The 14,789-nt window shown below is 36.2% G+C and overlaps 1 non-coding gene across 1 annotated transcript; it reads right to left on the bottom strand.

Annotated features, from left to right (window-relative positions):
* Window positions 1-11,060: 11,060 nt before the first annotated feature.
* Window positions 11,061-11,133, bottom strand: TRNAH-GUG (transfer RNA histidin (anticodon GUG)). The gene has a single exon. It is a non-coding gene; the product is annotated as a tRNA-His (tRNA).
* Window positions 11,134-14,789: the final 3,656 nt, after the last annotated feature.

Raw genomic sequence — 14,789 nt, 5'->3', positions numbered from 1 at the left:
CGAAGCACTTTGTCCTTGCGAAGCACTCGACACAACGTTATCTTCGTCTTGTGCACTTGATTCATCATCTTGTTCACTTTCTTCTAAAACATAGTCAGAATCCAAGTCTGAATCATCATTACCAAAAACACTTTCATTGCCGGATGAACTGACATCAGATTCTTCTATTAGCTGTCTTATGGCATCAACGTTATTTGCAATATTTTTGTTCATTTTTGAGGAAAAACTTTAATCACACTCAACGAAACTAGTTCAGTAAACGCAACCGCAAATATAACACTGGGGTAAGGGAGACCCCAAACACACTTCCGCTGTTCACTGCAAGTTTCTCGGCGCAAACTGAAATGAGTTTTGCCATACATTGATGACCTAGTGTTGCCAAGTAAATTTACGTGGATGGAAAAAGGAACTAAATAATAAATAAAGAAGTTACTACAATAAGTGATTCTCGGTGGGGTCCTGTGGACCCCAGTGTTATAATTAGGGGTTAACACAGAAATCTAAAAAAAAAATCTGGTAAATACTACTCGGTGGACTGAATGTTTGTGCAAAATTTCAATCTTCTACGTGCAAAAATAAGCCCGCCAAAAATACTGAACATAGGCTTCATAAGAGAAAATATATATTTTAAAATTATGACGTCATCACTTCCTATGTCTGGACCAGGAAGGTGTGAAACCATACGTAAGGTTTTCTACAATGCCTTTGGACTTGAAAAACAAAAGAAAAAAAAACGGACGAAAAAGCTCAAATAGAAGAGTTACAACGCAATGTACCATGAAACACCCGTATGGTACAAATTGTACCATCGGATCCCTTAAGGGTTAAAAGCGTTGCCATTTATCATGACCAGATCAGCAATCGAAATTTCTATATTTTCTGCTACCGATCGGCTTGTGCTGTACATACAGTATTTACACTGTAGCGACTTGACGTTTCCAGTGAATTCTTGAACAAGTCTTTACTAGTACTTTTTGAGGAGGTATGCAACCACACACAGTGATAATTACCTCATTCGCCATTTTTCATCTTCGTGTATGAGTACTGACCTGCCACGTAGTATTATTTCCAGGCAATGAGACGTCTTTTACATGCTCTTGTCCACTCCACTTATGTCATAAAATGTGCGGGAATCCCTAACGTCCTTTGGGGAGTCCTTTGCGCCGCCATTGCACAAATCTCAAAACTGAAAATTTGGATAGAGCAGGTTAGGATCCTTTGACGACATCATGCCGCACCACGTCTAAGTTCAATAGTTTGTTCAATATTTAACTTTAAAGTTTCTTTTCCCACCCTTTCGGCAGCCTATAACACGTAAACGACGCGGTTTTCGCCCATGTCTATTGGAACTTTTTTGTTTGTTTCACTCTCAAGAATCACCGCTCTGCTTTTGTACAACGAATTTTAGCGCCATATTGTATAATTCTGTATAATGCTTTCATTTGTGCAACTGTTTATCTTTTTGACCTTCTGAAATGACTCTTGACAATTATATTGACAAGTACGTGAAGTTCAGTACAACGTATTTTTATCAGGAGTCCTTCGTGAATAAGTCGGCAGACTCATCGCATTTGTGGCCAATAGTCCCGGTTTTGAGTCCAAATGGAGAATAATTTCTCTCGAATGTAAGCCGAGAAGCGGTTTGGATTCCGCTTTACGCTTATGTGACCCCTTCCAGCAAAACCTAGTTGCTGCATAATAACACCAAGGCGAAACAAACTTATTTATGTCTATATGTAATATAAATACATGGAGCAAATTATTTAAACAACAACAACAACAACAACAACAACAAAAAAAAAAAACTGGTTTAAACACCCCCCCCCCCAAAAGGGTTTAAACAAAAAAACTTTTTTTTTTGTTTGTTTTTCAATAAAAACCAGGTATTACCTGACCAGCGAACGAGTGCGGGCGGCCGGTTTTGGAACTAAAATACAAGCAGCAGTGTTTCTAACCGAATTACTCGTAATCAATCTATCACAGTTCTTTCTGTCCTGTTCGTAATAAACCACTTCACGCATATGCTCAAGTCAGGGACAGATCCAGGGGGCGGGACAATCGGGGCAATTCCCCCCCCCCAGAATAGGATATTTTTTACTTTAAAAATAAAACCTAAGAATTTTCACCTTTGTATTACAAATGTAAAATTAAACCTAAAATAGGTAGGCCTTACTTTTTATTTTGCTTTACGTTGCACAAGTCAATAAATTGCAAGAAATTACTTACATTGGCGTTCTTGCTAAAAAAAAAAAAAAAAAAAAAAAAATGTCCACCTTCGAAATCGCAGGTGGCCATTTCTGTTCTAGAAATTGCAGACAGTAGCTACTTCCCCTTTTCTAAAATTGTTTTACTTTATTTTATTTATTTTTTTGCAATACACTCTTACCTTGATTTGACTTGGAATGACCGCCCCCCAAACATTCAGCCTGGATCCGCCCCTGATTCAAGTTAAGACCAACAGTTTCAAAAGTTATTGAAGTTATTTGCAGAACATCTTAAGTAACAAGCAAACAATAACAATAATAATAAGAAAAAAAAAAAACACCCTCCATATTAACTTGCGAACAAACTAGCGAGCAGCGTTTTACAGGCTGCTCCTGTTTTATAATGACATCGAATCAAACGTAATCAATTTTTATACAATCCGCTTAATACACGGCAGAAGCTCACTGAGTTGTCAATTGTGCTATGTTGTTCTTAAATTGGCAATTTCCATTCATATATCACTATTCACAAGACATCTGCATTACTGCAGGAATAGTTCATTACAACCACATAACTTACGACGTTCTTTATTAAGCGGAAAGAGATTAGGCTATGCGTAACATCCAAACTGCAACTTTTAAAAACCGTTGGATACACTGCAGAGTAAAACTCTCCGCTTCCCTGTCCCACCGCGCTTGCCAAGAAACTGATGTAAACACAACAGCAGCGCCATCCTCCCCAAACCGCACTGCTATCCTGGTCACTTAATATTTGCCAACCCTGGTTATATGCGATGTGAGATTAATAGTTCTATAATCCTCACATCTCCTTGGGTACGATTTATTCATGGTATCATGATTGTTTTCAGTAAATATTTTGGCCATCCTGTTTCATATATTTCTTTGCAAAGTCGGAACAATTCTCTCCTGTCTCCCATATTCTTAATGAATTCGATTGGTATATTATCCATCTCGGTTCCCTATCCATTCCTAGTCTCAGATATATCTTTCTCAAACTAATCCCGAAGAATACTAAATCTTTCGTAACTCTCATACAAATCCTCAACATATTCTTTCCATCTTCTTAAGACTTCGCTTCTTTCGATGACTATTTAACCATTCTTATTTTCTACTGCCATCGTAATACCTCTGTTTCCTCCGATGTTCCATGGATTTCGCCTCCTTGTACATTTCCTCATGTCCCCCAACTCTTTCTAATTCTTCTAATTCCTAGCATTTTCTTTTTAAAATTCTTCCTTTGCTCTGTCCATAACTCATTAATTTCGTGCCCTCTTCTTTATTAACCTGTTCCCATGCCCTTCTTTCCTTCATTTTCTTTGTAATATCTGTTCTGTAACCCATGGTTTCTTAGCCGTTTTTTCACGCCCAATGTCAGTTACTACCTACACCTACCATTTACTCTTTCTTCAAATTTTTGAACGAAAAGATTTCTTACTTTACCCCCCCTTTTTTTTTTTACCTTTTTAGTATTTCAACATCTTGTTGCCTACTTTTTTTCTGCCTACATTTTTCTGTTGAATATTTATTTCGGCCAGCACAAGGTTATGATCAGAGCAAATGTCGGCCTCAGAAAGGGTCTTCGCATTCTTCAAGCTATTCCGGTATCTATCTCGAATCATAACATAACCTATTTGATATCTTCGGCCGTCTATTGAGGATTTCTTTTTCTCTTGTGCTGATTGAATAAAGCATTCCCTCATAGCTCCATGCGTGGGTATGATTCGGAAGCTTCATATTTCATCATAATTTTTACAAAAATTATCATAGAGATTCATTTTCTTAAATCAGGGAGTAAATTGACCTCTTCATACAGACAGATTTCGGTTTCGAGAAATGTGGATGATTGGGAACCACCAAAGAAAATGTACACCATATTATGTCAAAATTGTTTTAAAAAAAACAAAAACAAAAAAAAACAAAAAAAAACAATCATATTACTTAAATAAAGAAACTCTTAAATTTGGAAAGTTATCCCACTTTACCCGTAACAGATTTTAATCATAAACAATGGAAGAAATCAGGAAATCTTCAAGAAAAGATACGCTATATTGTATCTAAATCGATTAATTTTACGTAGGTTGCACTACGAAATGGTTTATCAATATAGACCGGATTTTCAGGTACTAAACACACGGAAATAGCCTGGGACATAGACACTTATAATTAAAAAAATAAGCATTAAAATCTAATTCGAAATACGAAGATAAACAATCAGTGACTATAAAAACTGAAAATTTGTACGTTCAAATAATCTAGAAACATACCTCACTGTTGTTTGTGGAGAACATTTTTAAAGGAAGATTCATGGAATTCTTTTTACATCAACATCTAGTAAATAAATTAATTATAGCAGGTTTTTACTTCACCCAGTATTCCAAAATTTTACATCACTGTATACGTAATACTCCGAAGAAAGAAAAATTTTGAAATCTCAGCTTCGAAATTACCGTTCAACAGAGTACTCTATCTCGAAAGACTGAAAAGATAATTCAAATTTAGGGATCTACCAGCGGGGATCTTTTGAGAACATCATCACAACTCAACAAGTTGCTTTACCGCTTGGACTGTAAGTCAACAGCGGACGCAGCCGTATGTCATACATTCAACCGTGCTTCATATTCTACAAGACATTCTTACCAGAAAAACTGAATCGATTGCAAAAACGCAAATCTCGATATCTCTTACCACTTTTTGCTCTATGGAAATCAGTAATGAAACCAGAAGTACTAGTAAATTTGATAGTGTGTTGCGGATAGTCATGATATATTATCTTGGGACGCTAAATCGTTTGCAAGAAAAACAGCTTCTCGCTATGTTACAATTTTCGTTTTATTGTGATAAACCTTAAAACTGGAAATCACTAATTTGAACCACTTCCGGCTTGAACAGAGGGTTAATGGAAGAGACAGAACCTATTCTTGGGACACTGAATCGATTGAAAAAAAAAAAGGCTTCTTGCTATCTCTTACCGTTTTCGCTCTCTCACCTGTCGGACGGAGAAAACGGTTTTCTAAGAATTCCGACACGCAGAGTATATATATATTAGGGTGGTCCTTATTTATATGGGAAAAAATAAATTAAGGAATTTCCTTGGATGAACCCCCTAAAATGGTTCCATATGGGACCAAATTAAGCCAGGAGAAAAATTAGACCGATTGAATGATTTTATATGGGGAAAATTTGGAATAAACTCTTGTAATTTAAAAAAGGCTTAAGGGAATGGGAAGATACCCTGGATAATGGAACTAGAGGAAGAGACCAACCTAATCTTGTATAGCATTGTCATAGCGGCCATCTTGAATTCAGGTCAAAATTTTCAAATAGGAAGAGGGTCATGTGACATATCGTTTTTAGGTAGCGTTTTCTCAGAAGCACAAACGTGGCATTATTTTTGCGCTACCAATAATCATGCAAGAGTTATTACGTGTGAGAAACGAAATGCTTCGATGTAATGTTATTTTATTGTAGTTATGGACTACACAGATTTGTAAGAATTTTGGAAGTATTTTACATAAATTGGAAACTAACTGCTAGAGAAAGTTAAATCTTTGTTTCTCCATGAACTACAAATAAGGTTTCCCATCAAGATGATTCATAGACCATTATGAGGAAAAAGAAAAATTGTAATTTGGAAGAAATTGAAATATCCCTTATATATATAATAGCTTTATGCTAAGTTTTCAATCTTATTTGCTACACAGTTCGCTTTTGTCACATCTAGGAAAATATTGTCTATGGGTCTTCACTATCTGCAAAAGAAACTGTTTATGCTCATCATTTTTCCTACGAACGTTGTTGTAATCTATGAGTTTCACTCGCCTTTCTGTTGCATCGTTTGTTACATGGATAAATTTAACTATTGTCTTTCCTTGAAGATAGTCATTGTTATTTCACCATGAAATCGGATCGCACTCAAGAAACTCTTTCAGTATTTTAAATCTCTCTGAGAAAAATTTGTTTGTTGTAACAAAATTACTGATTTTTCTTTTTACAGTAATTTTTAAGGCCCGGATTTTTATGTAGTACAAAGTACCGAAATATGTACATAAATATGTAGCAAAAATCAATGAAATATGTAAGAAATATGTTAAAAATATGAAAATATGTAAAAATATTTTTTCGTGTTTATTTTGTCTGTGCTATTTTCTTAGCTAATAAATATACTGTAACATCTTTCTGTAATAACTTCCTACAGATACGTACAAATTTTCAAGAGAAACAAATGAAAATATGTATCAAGAAAGTTAAAAATCACATTATTGAACATAAAAAATATTGATTTTTTTCTAGCTTCTCGCTAACATTTGCAATCCATCCGAAATTACTTGCAATGTACGCTAGTGAACATTGAACAACAGGTTTGTTGAACGCACTTTGAGAATCACGTACTACTGCACTTGACTCTGCAGGAAATGTGGTGACAACTGACTTTACAGCATCAAAATTTTCATTGTCGAAGTTAACAGCCTGTATCCAGGTGCCCCACCGTGTCAGTACAGGGTGCGGTGGTAGCGACATATTTGGTAGCATATTGTTGTAGCACTGCGCACGACCAGGGGCTTTCACAAAAACTTTCTTAGTAGAAGACACAAGCTCATTGACTTCAGGGAAGTTGTTCCGCACTTCCTCTGTTACATGATATAATCCATGGACCAAACAGCACATATGAATGAGGTTTGGGTAGAACACTTTAAGCACATCGGCAGCTCTTAACATGTACGCCGCAGCATCAGAACACATCAGAAGCACTTTTTCTGCAGGAACACTTTCTGGCAACAACACTCGCAGTCCATCATTTACGAAACGTGCAACTGTGGAATGGTTTGTTTTGTCCAAAACTTTTGAACAGATCAGAAATGGTCGTGATGGAGAATCAGGGTCAAGCTTTCCTACTACCAGATTTGCAATGAAACGTCCTAATACGTCTGTAGTTTCATCCACCGCAAACCATATACGCGAATCACCAATTTCAGCTCGAATGTGTTTGATAGTATCTTCATAGCACACATCCAAATAATTCTTGCGGATAGTAGATTCGTCAGGAATGTGTCTCTTGCAATATTTTCCCAAAAAGGATGCGAACTGTGGGACTTGCAATTTATACCACGGTATGAACGCATTGGCAAGGTCTTTGTAAAATTCACTGCTGTTTTCAGATGCTGGTTTTGTTTGGGTTAAAAGTTTTTGCTTTATGGCACGCTGTAACACCTTGTTTTTCATGTGAATAACTGTTTTCGTGTTCTGGTCCAATTGCGACTTCATTGAACAGCCCACTTTCTTATCGAATACTTGACAAAATATAATTTTACCGTGTGTGGTATAAACGTCATCCATAGCTATCCACGATTCCAATTTTGACGCTAAAGAGGAAGCCATCATTGAAAACAAGAAACAAACTGACTCGGTCACAAGCTGCACACTAACAAACCGGTCGCGAAACTGAATCTTTTTTCCCTTTGTTTGAAGGAAGAAGTGGCGAAGTAGCCATCGAGTCATACAAAAGCGATTTTTTATTCGATTTAAGAAACAAGTGATAAAGCCTAGCCGCTCCAATCACCTCCCTCTCACCCACACTCGTAGGGGATGCACATACAAAAAAGCCAGTCAACTGTGTGCGTTTTAGTATGTTTCGTCGGCACATATCCGAGTGGCGTCTGCTTGCAAAGGCGATAATCACAAGAATCCTTATATTGTTTTCTTTCTTTATATATATATAAAAAACATTTTTTCAGGGTTGGAAGCGATAACTGACGACGTTTCTTTGCATATTGTAGGGTGTACGATTTGTTTTAACCCAGCTTTCCCGCAATGCAAATCGGTTGAACAAAGTGAGAAAAAATACAGATAATTAAATAAAGTACTTTTTGAGTTATTGTTCCATATATAGGCCTATTTTTATTTGCGTATTATTTAAAGAAAATTAGCGAAAAGGAGCAAGGAAACTGAATTTATGTAAAAAATATGTACAGAAGACGGAAAATATGTAACAGACTTCAAAATATGTAAAAATATGTAACGTGATTTTGGTTTATATGGCTCTCTACTTCGTAATTTGCGAACATTTCATATTTTCACCTGCGTACATACAAAGGAAAAAATATGTAAAAACATAAAAATCCGGGCCTTAGTAATTTTTATGGTATCACCTCTTGCATCAAGCCTCTTTGCTGCTTCCCGGTTTCCCCTTACAGTTTTTAATTCTTTCAACCAATTTATGTTTTTTCCATTATCCTAACTTCATCATTAAAAAAAAAAAAAAATGCTACGTATTCCTCCAGAGTACCGAGTACCGGTAAGTACCAAAGATACCGAGAAAATTTAGAAAGAATCACTTCAGATAACTTAGTATCTATTTGTCTATAACTGTACAAACCTTTCAAAAATTGCAGGTCTTGTAGTGGTGAATTGGATGCTTGATCACATTTAAATCAAGCTTGCACATATAGTCATATCAGAAAAATGCATACTCTCCGAAGACCCGTTTCTATTTGCTTCGTTAAACGAAATTATTGGCGAAAGAGAAGTATTTTTAAATAATAGATAGCTTTTTCCCATCCACCTTGCATGGTGACTTGCTCCAGGTAAACGGAAGAAAACGCCTCGAGGAGGTATGCCACCCAAGAATATGATGGTCAGTTCTAAAAAATGCTCTGTAATCTTCTATGCAGTGTCCTGCTTCTACAAGCTTGATAGCAAAATTTAACACTTCATTTCTTACATCGGAAATATTGTTCCTTACATCATCATCATCAATTCCTGGAATAAAGTTGATACAATCTATTTTAGACCACTCGTTCTGAAAACGCTTAAATAGGGGAACAACGAGTCCAGATGCAAACGAAACACAACACTTGGCAAATACACATTTTAAAACCAATTCATAAATGTAGTGTCTTCAAGTTAGGTATAGAAGATTGTTTTGGAGCTTCTGCTCTAGCAGAATGCAGGCACCGTTGACATGACACATATTGCAGGGAGTAGTGTTACAACAAACTGCCTGCACGAACTTTACCAAATTCTATTCTTCAAGCTAATGAACTGTAGTAGAAGCAATATGTTCTCCTCTTGATAATGACAAACTGAGAATACCAATTAGCCTCTCATGACCATCTGTAATAATTATTGATAACCTGTTCAGTCTTTCTACCAGTTAAATTCGGCAGTAAGTTTCCGTCCCATTACCGAACTAACGCACTTGATGCACTCCGAAATTATTTTTGTGGTCCTGTGAAACTCTGCTACGGATTTTCTCTCAGCATCGGTGAATGGAAGACCTATTTATTACTAGTTCCTCTACATTATGGCCTAATACTTCTGCCGTCGCTGTCAGAATATGTATTGTTGCTCTATCAGTGACCTTGTATAGATCAAGAACCTGTCTTGGAGTAGGCGTAATAAAATTAGTTTTTCCCCTTTTACGTCTCTTGCAGGGTCCGGACGCACACACGCATCCATATTTACATTTTCTCTAACATACTCAACTGGGTTTTCCCCTTCATTTCTTGAAATGCTTACCTCCATGTCTTTTGGTGTATAAAATTCTAACAAACCATTTTCAGAAGTGTAATTTTCTTTTGCGTTCCTCTTTCTTTTGAAACCGTGCATATCCCTTTAGTTTTTTTCGCGCCAAGCTCATATCTTTACTTTTAGTGGTGTAAGAATTATTACCTGTAAAAAAGAGAAATCTTTTCACAGGTAATAATTCTTATACGACTAAAGCCAAGTAAAATAGTGCCAGATTTGTGCTTCTGGCGAAACGCTACCTCAAAACAATGTCACATGACCCTCTTCCAATTTGAAAATTTTGACCAGAATCCAAGATGACGGACTTCAAGATGGCTGCTATGACACTACTATACAACAGTAGGTGTGTTTCTTCCTCTAGTTCCACTATCCAGGATATCTTCGCATTCCCTTAAGCCGTTTCTAAATTACAAGAGTTTATTCCAGGTTTTTTCCATATGCTATGTATTGTAATCGGCTTCAAAACTTTAGGTCTCTTGAGGCACCATTTAATATTATTCAATGGAGCTAAATTTTCTCCTGGCTTAATTTGGTCCCATATGGAACCATTTTTGGGGGTTCGTCCAAAGAAATTCAGAAATCAAAAATTAAGGACCACCCTTGGGGGGGGTGGGGGGTTGAGTTCGCCTCCATCGATCCATCATTGCTTCAAGAGAATATCAATGTTAAAATGCATTTAAACAAAAGTAAGCCTTACCAATCCAATTTCGAGAGGGTACTATTCTCGAATTTTTCTTTGGTTCCCAGAACATCATGCCAGTTCAGCAATTTTTGCTGAAGTAGAAAGTCATTTACCTCTTTCCGTATTTCATGAATCATACCTTCCATAAAATTATTATTAATAGTAGTAGTAGTAAAATAAGCTACTATGATACCTCTGTTATAAACGCTGTCAACTCCCTAACAATTATTACATGTCAACGCAACTGCCTTTGAGAATGTGTAGGGAAAGTGCTCAATTACTTTCTGGTAAGGTCTACATCCTACTCAATTCTATTTTGATGTACCCTGTAAGAAAGAAACATGTTCTTTGGCTAACTAATCTCTTCTTTGTCAAATACTGGTAAAATACATCAAATTTTAAAACGATTTCTCTCGTTCAGTGGCGTGCGAAAAGGGATTTTCGAGGCGTAACCCACTACTTAAGGAATATTTTATGGAAAAATGAACTGAGTTTTATGTCTTACGGTTATGCCATGTAGGCTAAAGGAGACAGTGATGATGAGAAATAAATGAAGTGGTGATATGAAGAAAGCGGGAGAATCCCGAGAAAACCCACGCACACGGTGTTTGTCCACCACAAGGCCCACATGGCGCGAGCTGGGATCGAACCAGGGACTCCACGCACCACAGGTGTACGCTCTACCACTGAGCCACCGCGGCCCACAATTATATACATACCTATCTATATACAAAAATGACGCTTGTCCTGAAAGGACTGATATTTAGTGCTTAACCCTTTGGAGTTCTAGTACCCATTTTTAGGTACTAAAGTAGTGTTTTCATTATCGATTAAAAAAGAACCAATAAAGCTTTTTACTTCGTTTTTTTTCCAATCCTACAGGCATCGTAGAATACATTACGTATGGTTTCACACCTTTCTGCGTTGAGACATAGGTGATGTCTCAACATTAAAAATATGTTTTGTTAGGCCTACTTTTATTATTTTTTTGGCGGGGTTACTTTTGCCCCTAGATTGAAATTTTGCACAAATACTCAGTCCACCGAGTAGTATTTATCAATTTTTTCAGGTCTCTACGTTAACACTGGCGAGACCAGAGGGGCAAAAAGTTTTAAAAGGGGATAATTTAACCAAAAAAAAAAAAAAAAAAATACCTTTCTTCGTGACTTTCCCGCCTCAGATACATAACGGAGACGTGAATGGTACCGTTTGAAAGGGAGTTCTATTCTGAAGAGAATGATGGGCGAACCAGGATGCTATAGGATAAATAGAGATGTCTCAGGATATTTTTTCTATCCTAAGATCAGGGTCTTTTGCGGTAATCTGAGGCACTGTGGGGATTATTGATAAATATTTTTCTCGCTCCTACTATTCAAGATAGAAGCTTGAAATTTTGTACAGTCCGCAGCAAAAAACCTGCAACATGAGCATGTAAGTTTATTGTGAAACGACGAAGTCATTTGCTCCAAAATAAGTGTGCAGAGGAGGACGCCGAGGTTTCCCCTGGCGTAATTCGTGCCACTTAGACGTTATCTTGATTCCCTGCGTTTTAGGCGTAGTTTTCCAGTAAACTTACATGCTTATGTTGCAGGTTTTTTGCTGCGGACTGTACATCCCGTAGTATTTTTCAGTAAATTTTCAGGTCTCTGCGTTAACACAGGGGGCTTGAAGGGCTCAAAATTAAAAACATACATTTTCAGAGAAAAATTCCGATTTCTCTCAAAATTTTCAGCTTCAGGAACATGATAGGGAAATGTGAATGATACCATTTGAAAGGTTGCTCTATTGTGGAAAAAAAAAAAAAAAAGGTTTGAACCATGATCGTACGAAAAATAGGGATGATGCTGTAGCCGCTTGACTGAAAATCTGTAATTCACCTAAAAAGCTGGAATCTAAAAGGGCTAAGCCCACAGCTTGATGAAGTTCTACGTACGCCACTACCCTCACCTGTCTTACTCTCGATAATATTGTTATGGTTGTTCGCAAATGCCAGACATAATCAGTGTTCATGTATAGGTTTAAGTGATGAGCCGCAAATCTGACTTCCATTGCCATCTGTCGGTCAGAAAAAGTACTAAATGCAGTAACATCTGGATTTCAATGTTCATCGACATAAATTTGACTAAAAATTTACGTCCTACAGTGTATCCTACAGTACGTGCGTCATTGTTGGATGTGTTTGTCATTGTTATGCAAGACAAACAAAAGATAGATACAATCTGTTAGTTAACACGGGTACCTTTTACATATACTAAACATTACATAAATAATATGTGTGCTGGCTGGCACTTAACGACATAAAATTTACTTTATGTTGATCTCAAAATCTACGCATAAAAAATTACACTCCTCACATTATTTTGTACGGGTTATTCAGATCTATCAATTGGAACGTCTTTTAACGGCATGTTTAATTATAAATATTTTGTAATTCTTACATTATCAAAACTGAATTCATAAGAACTTCCATCATTCAAGGTCAAGTTTTCTATAAAAGTGAAAAAAGGGCAAATTGTATAACTGAACAACTGTGTTGAGAGTTTTTCGTCTTTTGATTTTGATCCTCATACCAAATCACCAGCAAATAAATTAATGGTCTGTTGTGTTCCCTCAAACTAACTGGATTTTACTAAATTATTAGGGTATATCGAAAGTGGGAATTTATTGCTAGAGAGTAAATACAGAAAAAAATTCAATTTATAGAAACAAATTTCTGAATGACAATTGCACAGGTGTATTTACACCGAAAAAAATTAGCAAATTTATTGTGAATAACAAAAATGGTACAGTACTAATAGTTTAATATGGATTTCTTGGAATGTGGTTTAAAAATGTTAATGTTACTACAAGGCAGTGGCGTCACCTTATGCAGTTCACAAGAGCACGTGAATCACAAAATATTGTGCGTTATTTATTGTTCCTTATCGTGTCATTTCTTTATTTTCTTTCCGTAAAATTAGTCATCAGGAGTTTTCTTTAAATTTTAAATACACTCTCCGTTTGCTTTTCCCCTTGGCTATAGATTCTATCATCACACTACGTTCGCAAAAGGGCTACAAGCGTGATACGCTTCTCTGTGTATAGTACAGAAGCAGTGGCGTAGGGAAGGGGGGGAGCCGGAGGGGCCGGGCCCCCCCCAAAGAGGTCCGACAATGTACTTTGGTACTTTGATGTTTGTAATTTTTTATATATTTTTATGTTTGTAATTTTTCTATATGTGCCTATAACAGCACTTGCCCCCCCCCCCCCAAACACACATCCTGGCTACGCTACTGTACAGAAGGGTTAGCGGAGCGGAGGAACTGTCGTCTCCCGAAGTTCAAAAGATTTGGATGAGCAATGGTGCTGACTAATTTGCAGTAATGTAGCGATTTAAACAGAATTAAAGAATAACTTTTGCAACTGGAAACAGAAGGATATAGTAGTTTATAACTCTTTCTCCAAATCAGTTATCTGCATTTCTTTTTGTCTCAATTTCATATAATAAATTAATGTAACAAACAAAATTACGGCTTTCTGAGGTTGTATCGAAGGGTAAGGGAGTAGAACCCTTCCCCAGAGGCTCCTAAGTTAACGCAAAATAAAACTGCATTTCAACTTATTTTCAAATATTTTTATTAATACGTATAACCTCCGAGTTTTCTTTCAGGTGCGGTTTTCATATCTAAATAAATTGAATGTTAGTAAGAAAAGTGAATAGCTTATGAAATCGTATTGTGTAACATTGCTACAATGATAAAATCTTATCTGCTATATTGTGAGAAGTTGAAGGAAATTTTGAAACTGATTTCTCTATTTCAACATTCTTTAAGACATGCGAAATATCAAAAACAAGTACCGGTATTGTTATTTGCAGTACGTACGTTCAGCTATGACTTCTAACGGAGATTGTACTTGATGCGCTGAGATTCATGATTCTCTCAATGTATTTGAAAGTGGCAAGAATGTAAATGTGTTGTGGTACACTGATTTACCTATAAACGTATTTGCTAATATTTATTATTTTTTCTTCATAGGTTTCTATTATGTATTGCTAGAAGTTTTGGTAGATATACGCTCGACCGTTTTCAAAAATATAGCTTACACCCACCTTTATACCTCGATTAAATCTCTAAGTAAATATATACTGAATTATATATATATATATATATATATATATATATATATATATATATATATATATATATATATATATATATATATATAAAATTATTAGGTAAGTATACACCGTATATCCTACACTATATTCTTCTTAGGTTTCTAATGTTAAGTTTCTCAAAATACGATCTTAATACTAGTGAGTCTAAGGCCTGTGTGACAGGTAGCATTTTTCGGAAAATTTCTTGTACAAAAAATCT

The sequence above is a fragment of the Thermobia domestica genome, chromosome 9 (genome assembly GCF_964235325.1).
Source record: "Thermobia domestica chromosome 9, izTheDome1.hap1.1, whole genome shotgun sequence".
Taxonomy (NCBI): domain Eukaryota; kingdom Metazoa; phylum Arthropoda; class Insecta; order Zygentoma; family Lepismatidae; genus Thermobia; species Thermobia domestica.
The sequence above is the reverse complement of the archived record's forward strand: the minus strand, read 5'-3'. Positions and strand labels throughout refer to the sequence as shown.